This window comes from Phalacrocorax aristotelis, chromosome 4, assembly GCF_949628215.1.
Source record: "Phalacrocorax aristotelis chromosome 4, bGulAri2.1, whole genome shotgun sequence".
Taxonomy (NCBI): domain Eukaryota; kingdom Metazoa; phylum Chordata; class Aves; order Suliformes; family Phalacrocoracidae; genus Phalacrocorax; species Phalacrocorax aristotelis.
This window is the reverse complement of record NC_134279.1, coordinates 13714731-13727205: the sequence shown is the minus strand read 5'-3', so window position 1 is coordinate 13727205 and position 12475 is coordinate 13714731. Positions and strand designations below refer to the sequence as shown.

Below are 12475 nucleotides of genomic sequence, written 5' to 3'. Positions count from 1 at the left end.
GCTGAAAGACAATTTCTCAGTGGGATCTGCAGAAGTCAGTATACATCTCTGCATATAACCTGCCCATAGAAACAGGTTTCCATGCTTATCACAGAATGACATGACTTCCACCTATGCTTTCTTTTGCAATGTACTTATGTTGAAAATTATTTCTGCAAATCTAGTGAGAGATTCAGTGGAAGAGGCAGGGTGGAAACTTAATTGGTTCTTTTTGGATTAGCTTAGTAATGACTAGTAGTGCAGAAAATGGATCAAATTACCTTTAAGTGCCAGGCAGCTTTAAGTTTTGATAGTGGTGTAAAGTGTTTCTAGATTCTATGTTGTTTGATTTGAGATACTTGCTTGCTATCTCAAGAAGTTGGTGCGTTTGGCTGAAAAGCCTCAAAAACGCTGAAAGCCAGAGTCAGATTACTCTGTTTTTCAGCACAAACCTCCAACGATTACTAGCATGAAGGGAAGAGAACCAGAGCAAAGAAGTATACCTGCCTCTCATGAACAGTACACTGACCTGCAGTGAGAAAATATATGAAACATTAAGTTCTTTGTTCTTCTACATGAAATGGACACCAAAAAAGATAAGAATTAAAGTCTTGGGGGTGTATGTGTTAAATATCCAAATTAAGATATGCCTGGCTGTGCTGGTTTTGGCTGAGAAGGTTAATTCTCTTCACTGTCGTCGTCAGCTACTTTTCCAGCTTCCCGGGCTCTGCCGCGTCGGCGGGAGGCTGGGAGGGGCGGGGCCACGGCGGGGGCGGCTGACCCCGACTGGCCAATGGGATGTTCATTCAGTACAATGTGGTGCCATGACCAGTATATTAAGGGGGGGGCAGTTGCGGCTCGGGGGAGGCGTGGTGTCAGGTCGGCCGGCGGCGAGGGGCTGCGTCACGTGCGGTTTGTTTCGACAGTTCGTGTCGGCCTCTGTCCCCACCCGGGCTTCGCGCCTCATTTTTTTCTTTTCCTTTGCATTTTTGTTGTTGCTTTTATTTATTTATTTTAATTTTAAAACTGTTCTTATCTCAACCCATGTGCTTCTGATTCCCTCCCCCATCCCACTGGTGGGGGAATGAGCGAGCAACTGTGGGGCTGAGTTACTGGCTAAACCACGACACTGGCTTACAGTATCAAAGTTCCGTTATTGCTTTCATAGCTGACGGTGCATGTTTCTCTGCTTTTCTGTACTTTTAAAAAGTTTTTAAAATTTATAGCAGTTTGGCTCATGTTCTTAAAGCCATAATTGCCTATGTTAGCGGAAATTTTCTTAATCCTTTCCTGCAAAGCCAAAAGGAACTAACTTACCGAAGGTAACACTGGGGGCTTACATATCCGTAGTGTGTCCTTAGCAGCTGGTCAGCCATGCTCACTGGCAGGAATTTCTAGTCAGAAAGTCTAGTCAATTCCAGATCTTCTAGTTCAACATGAAAAAGGTTCCTACTGTACTCAGAACAGTGTGAAGTCGGAGGGAAAAAAAACACCTGCATTGAGGCTGTGGGAGGAATATATAAGTAGCGTGCAATTGCTTAGCTAGTATTGGGCTGAATCTTGGCTCTGGGAGCACCAGCATCCCATTGACAGCATAGGCTTTTGTTGTGAGGCATGTTTGTTTACATGCTCCCCATACAAGCTAAGTGTCTTGGTGCTGTGGTCTTCCCCCCACCCCCATCCTCCCATATGTGAACTGCCTTGGGGTTTGACACAGCAGCACAAGTTAATCAAATTCCAAAAAGTTTCCCTGTCTGTGTGATGTTTCAGTTCAGAGCAAAATTTGGTGTATGAGATTCTCATATGACATGTGCACAATTTCAGGGAAAGAACGGGAAAAACCAGGACAGACTGATAAGTGACCCAGCTAACCTCTCTCCCATACACAACGCTTGCTTTTTTCTTCAATAAAGTCTCTTTGAAAGCAATCTCAATCTTTCATCAAAGAGATTTCCAGTGCACTCCCAATGGGTTTACTTAAATCTCATTCTTGCTCTTTTTTTCTCTCACAACCCCCCCCTCCCAAGTCCTTGTGCTTCCATTTCTTTAAATCTTTTATCCTCAGGTTGGTACCAGTGGCAATACAGATTACCTATCAGCACCTCCAAATATTCTACAAAGTCCTTGCCTGTTCTCACCCTGCAGTGCTTACAGTCACAGATGTGATGAAAGAAATTTGAAAGGCCAGCTAGGCAATCCTGAACCAGGCTCAGTGCATTCCCCTTTTTACAGCTTATTGCTTTCTGGATGTATCTTTTGACCGGTCATCAATCATTGTGGTGGTAACTCTGAAGTGATTCCTGAAATATCTGTTCCTCTGATAAAAGTTAACAATAGCACATACAGCATGAGAAAAGAAATGCACTTTGGGCTTCAAGTGAAACAAGTGCTTTGTTCTGACTCTAGTTTTCTTTTCTTTCTTCTTTTTTTTTTTTTTTTAAGAGTAGAAGATTTTCCTCAGCAGGACCCAACTAGTTAGCCTAAGAGAGACCTCTGTGTGCATAAGTGGCAATCAGAAGCAGCAGAGAAACAGGATTGAAGGCAAGTGGCGATACATACAGTCTCCAACAGAAGAGCTTCAGGGAATGGAAGAGGAGAGAGAAGCAGGACACCAGCTTAGAGTTTTCCTTCAGTCTCCAAATCTTACCTTTCTGAGAAGATTTTTAAAGAACACTCAACTTTGAAAGCCTAGCAAGCTCAGCAACAAAGGTGGATCAGTGCCTCACCGATGAAACAGGCCCTCAAACCCTGTATGTTGTCTTTAAAAAGTCGAAGGAGTGTAAGGAGATCCACACAGTCCAGGCAGTTGGGCTGTCCTTTTTAGGGGCAAAGCTTTACAGTGCGAGAGCGTGCTGGTGCCTCTGTGTTACTGTCTGCCCTTGCCTTGAGGGATGGTGGGATGGCTGGTACTGCAGGACACCACAGTAATTTGAGTTACCTTGTATTTCTGTCAGGAGGTGCTACAAGCCTAGGTCTTCATTTAACCACTTCTCCCTCTGTTTGAGTTGCATTCAATTTTTATGGGGTGGGAGTTAGAAGTGAGTAAAAATAACTTGTCTTTGCCTTGCTTCTGCACTAGTAGGTCTCTTCCAAGAGCTTTGATTTGCTCCTTTCCTTTGCTTGGATTATTTCCATTTTAAGGCCTTGTACCCTTAGAAGTGAATCACCCTTGTAATTGAGCGGCAAGCTGTGAATCTTTCTCTGTTCTTTGATTAATCTGGTCCATTGATCAGAATCATTTTTTGGAAGCTTCTGAGTGAGACTCTTAGAGTTTAAGATTTTAGCATGCTTTTGATTAACTTGAATAAAGGAGTCCTAGAAGGATTGATGGTTTCTTTTGCTCCAGTAGTGACACTGACAGTACATTCTTGTCCATCAGCTCTACATTGTTACAGAGAACTTGCAAATGAAGTTTATTTGTCACTAGTGGATAGAAAGGCAATGACAATGGGTCCAGATTAGTCAGGCTTCAGTGGCTATTTTCAGCAAAAGGCAGGAAATTCAACAACTAGCTCTGTGCTGTGAAGTGAGAAATCTGATTTTATTTTTTTTTTGTTACCGACAGAACCAGCCACCCCTCTTTAACTTCTAGAGTAGAATTAATCTCTGGTGTAAATCCAGGAGTTACACAAGGGATTGAGTTAGCAGCAAGTTTAGGAGAAGCATCTCTCAGTGGATTGGCATTACAGAAAAATTTCCCATAGAGCCCAAAATAACTTATTCATGAAGAAGTTATCAGGTTTTGTAGTTCTTTAAAAGTTCAGACTATGTAATTTTCTGTTGGAAACGGTTTATTTGGTTTCCTCCATTCTGTTTGTCGGAGTGGTCCTTCAGACCACATAGATTCTGTTGTGGCAGTGTAAAAATATGTGGGTAGAAAGGCTTAGTCTGCCAGTATTTCAATGTAAAAGAGCTTAAGCTTGTAACAGATCTGACATCAAAATGGGTAGAAGAGTAGGTTTGATTCTGGTTTTGGTTCAAACCTGGAAGACAGAACCAACACTATCATGGTTACTAGGACTGTCACTATGCCCTCAGAAAGAGGTCAACCAAGTAAAGCAAGAGGGGTGCCTGGACCTTCCATGGTGCAGTTAGAAGGGCTGAGGTTGTGTTGACCAGGCTTTCTTGGTCTAGAGAAGACAATACTGAGGGCACATAGTATAATAGCTTCCAAATAGGCAGAGAGGAAGAAAATTGTTTGCGCATCAAAACCAAAGGTAGAACAAAAATGGGCTTAAATGGCGACAGCGCAAAATTGGATAAAATATCTGGAAAGCTTTCTTAAAAGCAGTGATGGTAAACCACTGGAAAATATTGTTTGGGTGTCATGGATGCTTCCTTGCTGGAGGCCTCTAGGAAGAGCTTTGAAGCACAGCGGAGCCCCCCCCTTGGGGTGGGGGTGAAATGGAAGGCTGGAATTGATGACTCTCTGTGGTCCCTTCCAGCCCTATAACTCTGTAACTAACAGAAACCCCTGTAGTGTGACAGCGGTGAGGCTGGTGCAGGCTTCCTTTGCTGAGGTGGGATAAAGGAGAAAAGGTGCTGAGGCTTGATTTGTGTTCCTTCTTGTCCGCCTCAAGGTGCTGACAGTGTGTATTTCCTGCATTAAGTAGGATGAAGAAGAAGGGACCGATACAAGAGACTTTTAATTCTGAGTTCATTTTAGTTAACTGCGAAAGAAGGTCATTTGAGCTTAATACACATGCACTACATTTCAGTAGCTTTAGCTGAATGTAATGCCCTGGGCTGTGTTATGAAAAGATCATTTAGGGTAAAATTTAGGTGGTGTATATTCTTGTTTATTTGCACAATTGCAGACACCGACAATTAGACAAGTGTGATTTCTGGCTCAAAAATAATAAGCTGGGGAAGATAACTGCAGGCATTTCTGGGAACTCTTCAATGGCAGTGCCATATGTTGCGCTTATGTTGGAACAGAAAATAAATACATTTCCTTGCCACATTTTGCATATTCTTTTGGGTGATAAGGCATGGGAGATCAGTAAATGACTATCACTGGTTCACTCTGTTGAGAGTAGTACAGGAACTATGTTCGCTGCCCTGGTGAGGGAGTGCACTGGGTGCCCTTTCCAGTCCTGTTTTGTCCTGCTTGTCTGATGGTTGTGGTGTAGGTCCAGGCTTACCACTACACCCACCCATTGGAGATGGGTTTATGGGGGAGGGCTGGGCAGGCTTATGGGCAGGGTAAAGGCTTTAATGTCTTCCTCTGCTTCTCTGCCACCAATCTGAGAGGCATGTAATTTTGTGTCTCCTGATGCAATTGCAGCTCTCTCCCCATCTGTACATCCATCAGCATCTGCTAAATGATAGCTTTTTGTTTAGGATTTGGGCAGAAGAGATTGAGAGACATGTGCGTTTGGCTCCACAGGGAGACATGCAAAGAACCATTACTCATTTTCAAGATGTCTGCTGTCATGACTGGATGTTCTTTTTGAGGACGCTAGCACCTAACGTGTTTACGGTTCTGGCCTTTAAAAAACCCTGTATTACTCAGGCATTTCTCCTATCTTCTTGCATTTCTGTTGGTTGCCAGGCAAGTTGACTAACTGCTCACAGCATGCTTCCTTCAGTAGTTAAAGATTTACTGGTTTTAAATATGACTCTTTTTACAATGTTCTTTTTCTTCAGTAATGTATCCAGGTAATACAGGTATAAATATTAATCGATTAATTAATTCATTGCATCTTTAAGGCTGAGAGAACAGAATTATCCTGGATGAATTTGGCTCTCTAAGTTGTACAATGGACCTCATACAGTATCTCATCAGCAGGCAAAGCCATTTCTCCTGCGTCTTTCAACTTGAGATAAGGGTCAGGCTTTCCACTATTTGCACTCCTTTTGCTTATAATCTGAGGACCAAATTTACCACTGCCATAAACAGGGTTTATCCAGTGTCCTCTGTGGAGCAGTGTCTACCAGAGGTTAATCCAGTGGTGAACATCCCCTGTACTGTGTTCTCAGCAGTGCAGATCTTGCGGAGTGCAGATCTTGTGGATTTCCACTTTCTTCTTTGTCCCACGCTAATATGAGAGGATTTTAAATCTGTGCGTGAAAATGGACTCCTTGCTGTGGGCACAGGAGTGGATCATGCAATCTGCAGGACAGTTCTGTTCCAGGCTTGCACAGCTTGTGAGCTGCTTCCTGGAAAGACAGGCTTTCCGTATGGGGTGTTGCAACAGCTGTGTCAGTGTGGAGGGCTGAACCTCTAAGTCCCCAGGATTTATGAAAGCTTGTTTTTTCATAAGTGTTTAAACACCAATCTATTTGAACAGAAATTGAGTTTTGTATTAGATTAAGTTTTACTGAGTGGTTTGTGGAAACTTAGCAGAGGGAGGTATTGAGATATACATGAGTAACCACTAATTTGTAGGCTCAGCTTTCTGTGGGTTTTCTATTTGTGAGATGATTGGAACCAAAGTGTAAGTTGGTATATTAAATAGGCAAAACAATTAAAAGAAATGCAATTAAAACTACAACTCTACAGACTATATTACCACTGGGTCTTTTACATTGCCTCTGCAAAAAATTTCCTGTCAACTGTACTTTCTGTATTGTATTTCTTCCACTACACCTGCCTGAAGGGTTGTCCTACAGCACCAGGAGAAGCAGAGGGATTGCTTTCTGTGCAAGAAATATTCTGTTTTTTAAATAAAACTTTCAAGAGCTCTAATATCTTTTGTAAATGAAGGAGCAGTTGCTTCCTGAAGTAAAACATCATTTTTTTTTTCAGTCAGCTCTAGTTTTAGTACCTACATGTGACGCAACAAAGGAAAGGTCTCTCTGCAGAATGTTACTCATTACTTTGACATCTCACTTACTATTAACCAAACTTAGGTGTCTAGTCTACAATAGACATTGTCGCTCCCTCAATAGTAAATGACAAGAGAGGAGCACCTGAAGGGATTGGTCCATCTAAAGACAGGTTTCTAAGGTAAAATGGTTTCTAAGATGCTATTTGCTTTGGAGATGCTTCTTTCCAGTGACTATAGACAAAGCTCAGGTAGCTGATTAAAACTAAATGCCTACATTTAAATGGTTAGTATCAGTTGGATAAATCCAACCTTATGAAATTTCTCCTGTCTGGGAAAATGGAAACAAACAAACCCATTTCATTTAAACTTCTTATGAGAATTGTGAGCTCTGAGCAAAATCAGGTGTAAGCATTTGTTTGAAATTATATTTGTTCTGGAATTATTTTGCAATGCTTCCTTTTCCAGTGTAATATGAGCTTTCTGTGATGCAGTATGTGAGAGAGAGGTTGGGAAATCTGAGTCATAATGAGGACAGGAAATAACCAGGTTGGTCTTTTTTAAATAAAACATTTAAGTGGCATATCGGGGGGGGAGGGGAATGACAATGACAAAATTGTATGTTTTGGGTTTTGTTTGTATTAGTGGTGGAAAATGAAAAGATGCCATGAAAATCTTTTGGTCTAAAAAAACCACCCTAGTTTTCCTTCATAGTGGTTTAGACAGAAATTTTTCAACCTGTCTTATGGGTGAGACTCTTGTGTTTCTGGAACACAGGTGCTGTGGTGTGCGTTTTGTTTTAGGGTATAAATTCAGACATGTGTGACAGAGTCTTAATTCAAGGAGTATGCAGGGAAAGAATGAGGTGAGGCAACATCAATCTGGGTGAAAGACGAAAAGCTCTATGTGTAGGTCTGAATGTTTTGTCTGTTATTTTTCTTGGCCTCCAGCTTCAGAAGAACACCATGGCTCTAGAAGGTGATATACATTGCTTTGCCAGCCTCTGTTAATGAAGAGACTTGTTTGTGAGCTCATATGGGTCAGTTCTGATGATGCAAGCCAACAGGCAGGGCATTGAGTGGTTCAGGCAACCTGCTGGAGACAAACTGAGAGAGAATATCCAGAGGGGCAATTCACAGGCAGGAACCTTTGCTCCTATGTTAGGATTATTGAGAAAACAAGGCTGCTCTGTAATCTGCCATAACTGCAACAAACCAAGCTAGCAGTTCTTCCCAGCTTTCATCCTTTTGTGAGGTGGTACTTTGGTTAGCAGAAACGCTGTGTCTGTGACATGTGAAAATAGAAGTGTCATCAGGCTGCTCTGTGGCCATTGTGCATGTGACAGACCCATCAGAATGCATGTCTGCAGCAAATGTGAACTGCCAGCATCTGGGCAGTTTGATGCTCAGCCTTGGTGGATGGGGCTGAGGGATGTTGGATCTCCTGATCCACATAATTGTATACACAGACTTCATCTCCTCTCCAAGCAGGTCCTCTGAAGGTAGTGTAGATGGGTGGAAGCATTGAAGGGTGGCAAACATACCTCTCTCTTTTTTTTTTTTTTCTTCTTTTTTTTTTTTGTAATGAATAGGGGTGTTGTCAGCTACCTGCATTGTGTTCATCACTGTCAGGGCTGGCAGAGTAACAGATAAGTGGATGGATTCAAGGCCACCTGGGGAACAGAGCCTGACAGCACCTCATTCATGACTTCCATTTCAGAGGTCACTATGGAAGAGCTGGCATCAAAGTAGTAATCAAGGCTCACAGGGCCATGTGGGGGTTTGGGAGGAGTGTTCTGCATTGCAAACAAACCGAGCTGTTAAATCTGTTTTTTAAATGAAGTGTTATTCTGGAGACAGTGTGTTTATAACTGTCACCCTAAGCATACTCCCCATAGTATACATCTACTGTGGCAGCCTAGGGCCACAGCCTAGTCTTTACCCAGCTCCCAAACAAAAAAATTGCAATTGCAGCAAGAAGTTAGGAAGGTGCATGTGTGGGACATTCTAAAATGTGGTTCATCCTTAATGGTTTGTTTAATCAGATACCCTCTCTATCTTCGCTTCTGGTCTGGGTATTCAAGCTCCATTCATCTCATGTAATTGGCCCAGCAAGTATGATGCCTTGCCTTTGCAGTCTAGACACATGTACAATTTGCCACTGGCTGCATGGACTTCATGACAGTAAATAAGTCTGCCCTCAAGATAAAAATATCCCGTTAATATGGTACAAAGGAGAAGGCATTTGTCAGCAGTGAGAGCCTAGTATCGATAGCCCTTGTATATGAGATCATGCCAAGAGCTTTAGGTTTTTAGAATAAGAATAGCTGAGCAGTCTGCTCAGGCGGGTGCTGGCTCGCCTGTCAGTCTTTTGTGACAGGGAAGGCATCTAGCTATCTTATGCATAAATAATTCAAGAAAGGAGGAGTTAATGAAAGGAAGTTGGTCTGTACTAAACTTTTAAGGTAACATTTGCCTTGGTAGTTCTTCCTTGATATTTTCGTAATCAGCTTTGTTCTTAAAGCAATGCCTAGCTGGCTATGCACTGTCCTCTGGCAGCCGAAGCTGTGAAGGGGCACCGTCATCCTCTAACTTGTTTGTCCCACCACTTCATCCGTATGGGCTGTTCCCTGGACATGAGCCTACTGTGCTGCTGATTCAGCGGTGACAACTACTTTGTTAGGGAGAACAAATGTACTTGGGCATGGCAATCTGGTCGTGTGCCTGTTATGCGATTTCCCAACACCCCGCCCCACCCCGAAATCTAGACTTGGCCTTGATCCCTCAGGACGTCAGATTCCTATTGAGAACATGCAGAGTTTAACCTGAACATACCTGCTTTAGACTGGCAGGGTAGAAACTTCATATTGGATTACCATTTTTCTTATTAAGTACTTTAAAACACTTACTATGATTTATGCTTCTTAGAAATTAAATATGTGTGCTAAGAATAGCTTTACATAATATGCTGAATATTTTCTTCTAAGTTGCTATGTTTTCTTCTGAGGCCTAAGCTCTCTTAAGGCAGCAAAAGCTTAGTAAATCCTGGAAATAATACTGATTAAATGGAGATTTAGGTGACAGAATAAACCAGCCAGATGTTGTGCAATGCCTTTCCCTACTTTGGTAGTCTGAGTTACAATCAGTGTTGGCTGCCCAAAGAGTTTTTAAAGACTGTTCCATGGCAAAATGGTTGCTACTTCCTGAGAAGGGTTCCCTAAGATGACAACGATCTCTATTTGTATAGCACCATGCCACAGAAACCACCATTAGAAAAAAATTCCTTCCAGGGTGAACCACCAGCTGCTTAACAGCAGCACTACTGCGTGAATAAAATAATAAAGCTACCTGGAGAGGAGTTAATGGTCACCAATGAGTGTGTCTTTGATCAACTGGCAGTTGTAGGTTTCAGTGAAGATGGCGTGAGTCCTGAACCCATTTGTTTCCAGGAGGGTGGAGGAAGCAATGCAACATGCCTTTGCACAGCAAGCACTGGAGGGAGCAGCAAGCTCTCCCTTGGCAGTGGAGCAAGGGGTGCCTCAGATGCTGAGGATGCAGGTTGATGGTCAGGTTAAAGAAAGGGGAAAAAAGAGAGATAGATGGAAAGGTCAGCTAATGTGAGTGTGTGTATAGGGGGTTGGTCCTGTCCCCTGCTGGCTTCCACTGCTGTTGCCTGTGCAGCTGGGGGTGAGCTGACATGGCTGAGCTAGTAGTCTCGGGCAAGGTTTCACTTCAGGCCAACTCAAAAATCAGGGAGGTAACACTGCTTTCTAGCAGCAGGGAGGTTATAAAACCTCACCATAGTGTATGCTAGATGAGGGATTTCTCCGGAAGTTGTTAAAAACTCAGAGCAAGGGTAGGGAGAAGGAACTGGTCCTCTTTAGCTGTGTCTGCGCACCCCAGTCTCATCCACCTCAGAGCTTTGTCTTTGACATCCACTGTGTTAATGCTCTTTGTAGACAAATAAGGTCGCAGCAAAGAGTACTTGAGTGTGTACAGTTCCACCCTGCAGGCTAAGGAAGAACCTGACAAGTCTTGCAATATGAGCTAGGTTCTCAGGCCAAAGGGTTAACAAAGGTCTAGTGCTGTAAAGCGGCACAAAGACCATTGGAGCCATGGAGTCTGATCAGGCTAAATTAATGTGAAAAGTGTTCTGAGGTTATACCTGTCACAGCCACATGCAACTTCTCCTTCATGTTTCTTTTAGGAGTGGCACCTCTAGGGACAAGTCATCACCCGTTCCTGAGTGATGGAGGAATGCTTTGGTGCAGGGAAGGGAGCACTGCTTGGCCAGACTTCCTCCAGGACCTGACCCATTTCCAGGAGGTAAAATCATTCATGGTTGTTTAACTTCACTAAGTCTGATTGTATATAAACTTCAGTAGTCAGCTGGTGAAGAATGTAAGAGTTGACAACATGTAGAATGGGAATTTTGATCAACCAGATAACCACTTGTAAAATTCAGGCATGTTTGGGCTTGGCTCTAAAAGTTGAGAGTGTACAGACCCAATGTTATAATGTAGGACTGTGTTCATTTTACAGATGTATTTATTACTGGCACGGTAACTTCTTCAGGTATTTTGTATGGCACAGTGGAATTCTGTCAATGAGAATCAGTGTGTAAAAGTCATGAGTGAAAGTGAGGAACAATGAATGTCAGAGAAATTTGGGGACAAATGAGGGTCCAGTTCTGTCTGGACCAGCTGCTGTACAGTGACAGAGCTTTAGACCAGGACACTGAAGCCATTAAGACAAATGATATGGTTGTAATAGACTGCTATAATAGATAGATATCCCATTCAATTAACTGATCAGAAGCAGAGGAAAAAACACTAATTTGTAGTCATGATGTTATAAAAATCATGTGGGTGCAACATTCTAACTGCAATATGTACCCTCAGTTCCATTTGCCACATGAACATGTCTTTCTGCTATGAATAATTGGATTCATTGTTACAGAACTATCAAGAAATACATGTATTTCATTTTATTCAACACATTTTGCCCTGGAGATGTTCACAAATGTGTCAAGCCATGCAGACCAAGTTAAAATGAGTATAGTAGAGCCAGATGTCAGAATCTGGCTGTTGAAAAAAAGAAAAAAAATCTCAGAGATCTGGATATGCACGTGGGTCTTGTCTTGTGATTTGAAGATGGGTCTGGGTCTGGCTGTATCCCTTTGCTTGGGAGCAAGGTCTGGAATTGAGGGTGCTTCATGGAAAACAGCCATCCCAACAACACAGCTCCATGAAGAACATGCCTTCAGTATATAGCAAGAGGCAATCTTTCAAGGGTGTGGGACCCCACAGCTGATAAATGCCTTAGCCTTATAGAGTTCAAACCCAATATCATGTTGAGGGACAAGCATGCTAGCTGACCCCTAAGTTATGTACCTGGGAAAACAAAAATTTCAGTTGCTTTCCCAGAAATTGGAAATTTTACTCTATAAAGACCCTGTAGTCCATTTTAGAATCTTTATTTCCTCAAACGTGCTCTCTAATGCTGAGATCAGCTATGCTTAGATAGAGTTTAAACCAAGAGAAAGGTGAGGAACTGCTCTGGGGTCACAGAGGAGAGGGAGGAAACCAGAATCTTTGCTCCTTTTTATTGCAATACAGCCTAGAGCTAGAAACAGAGGCACAAAACAGAAGCAGCAAGCTGTCAGTTGCCGGCAGCTTGTAACTGATCTGGATTTGATGTTTGTGGTATGTGGACTGGAAGGGGGAA

General features: G+C 42.6%; 1 protein-coding gene across 3 annotated transcripts in view; it reads left to right on the top strand.

Moving 5' to 3' along the window:
- Window positions 1–12475, top strand: part of SLC7A11 (solute carrier family 7 member 11) — a 331830-nt gene that overhangs the window by 68282 nt on the left and 251073 nt on the right. For 2 of the 3 annotated variants that reach the window (XM_075090273.1, XM_075090274.1), the window contains exon 3: window positions 10956–11074. The exons of the other annotated variant lie outside the window; for it this stretch is intronic. The gene's annotated coding sequence lies outside the window, so the exon portion shown is untranslated. The remainder of the gene's footprint in view (window positions 1–10955; window positions 11075–12475) is intronic. 3 annotated transcript variants of the gene reach the window in all.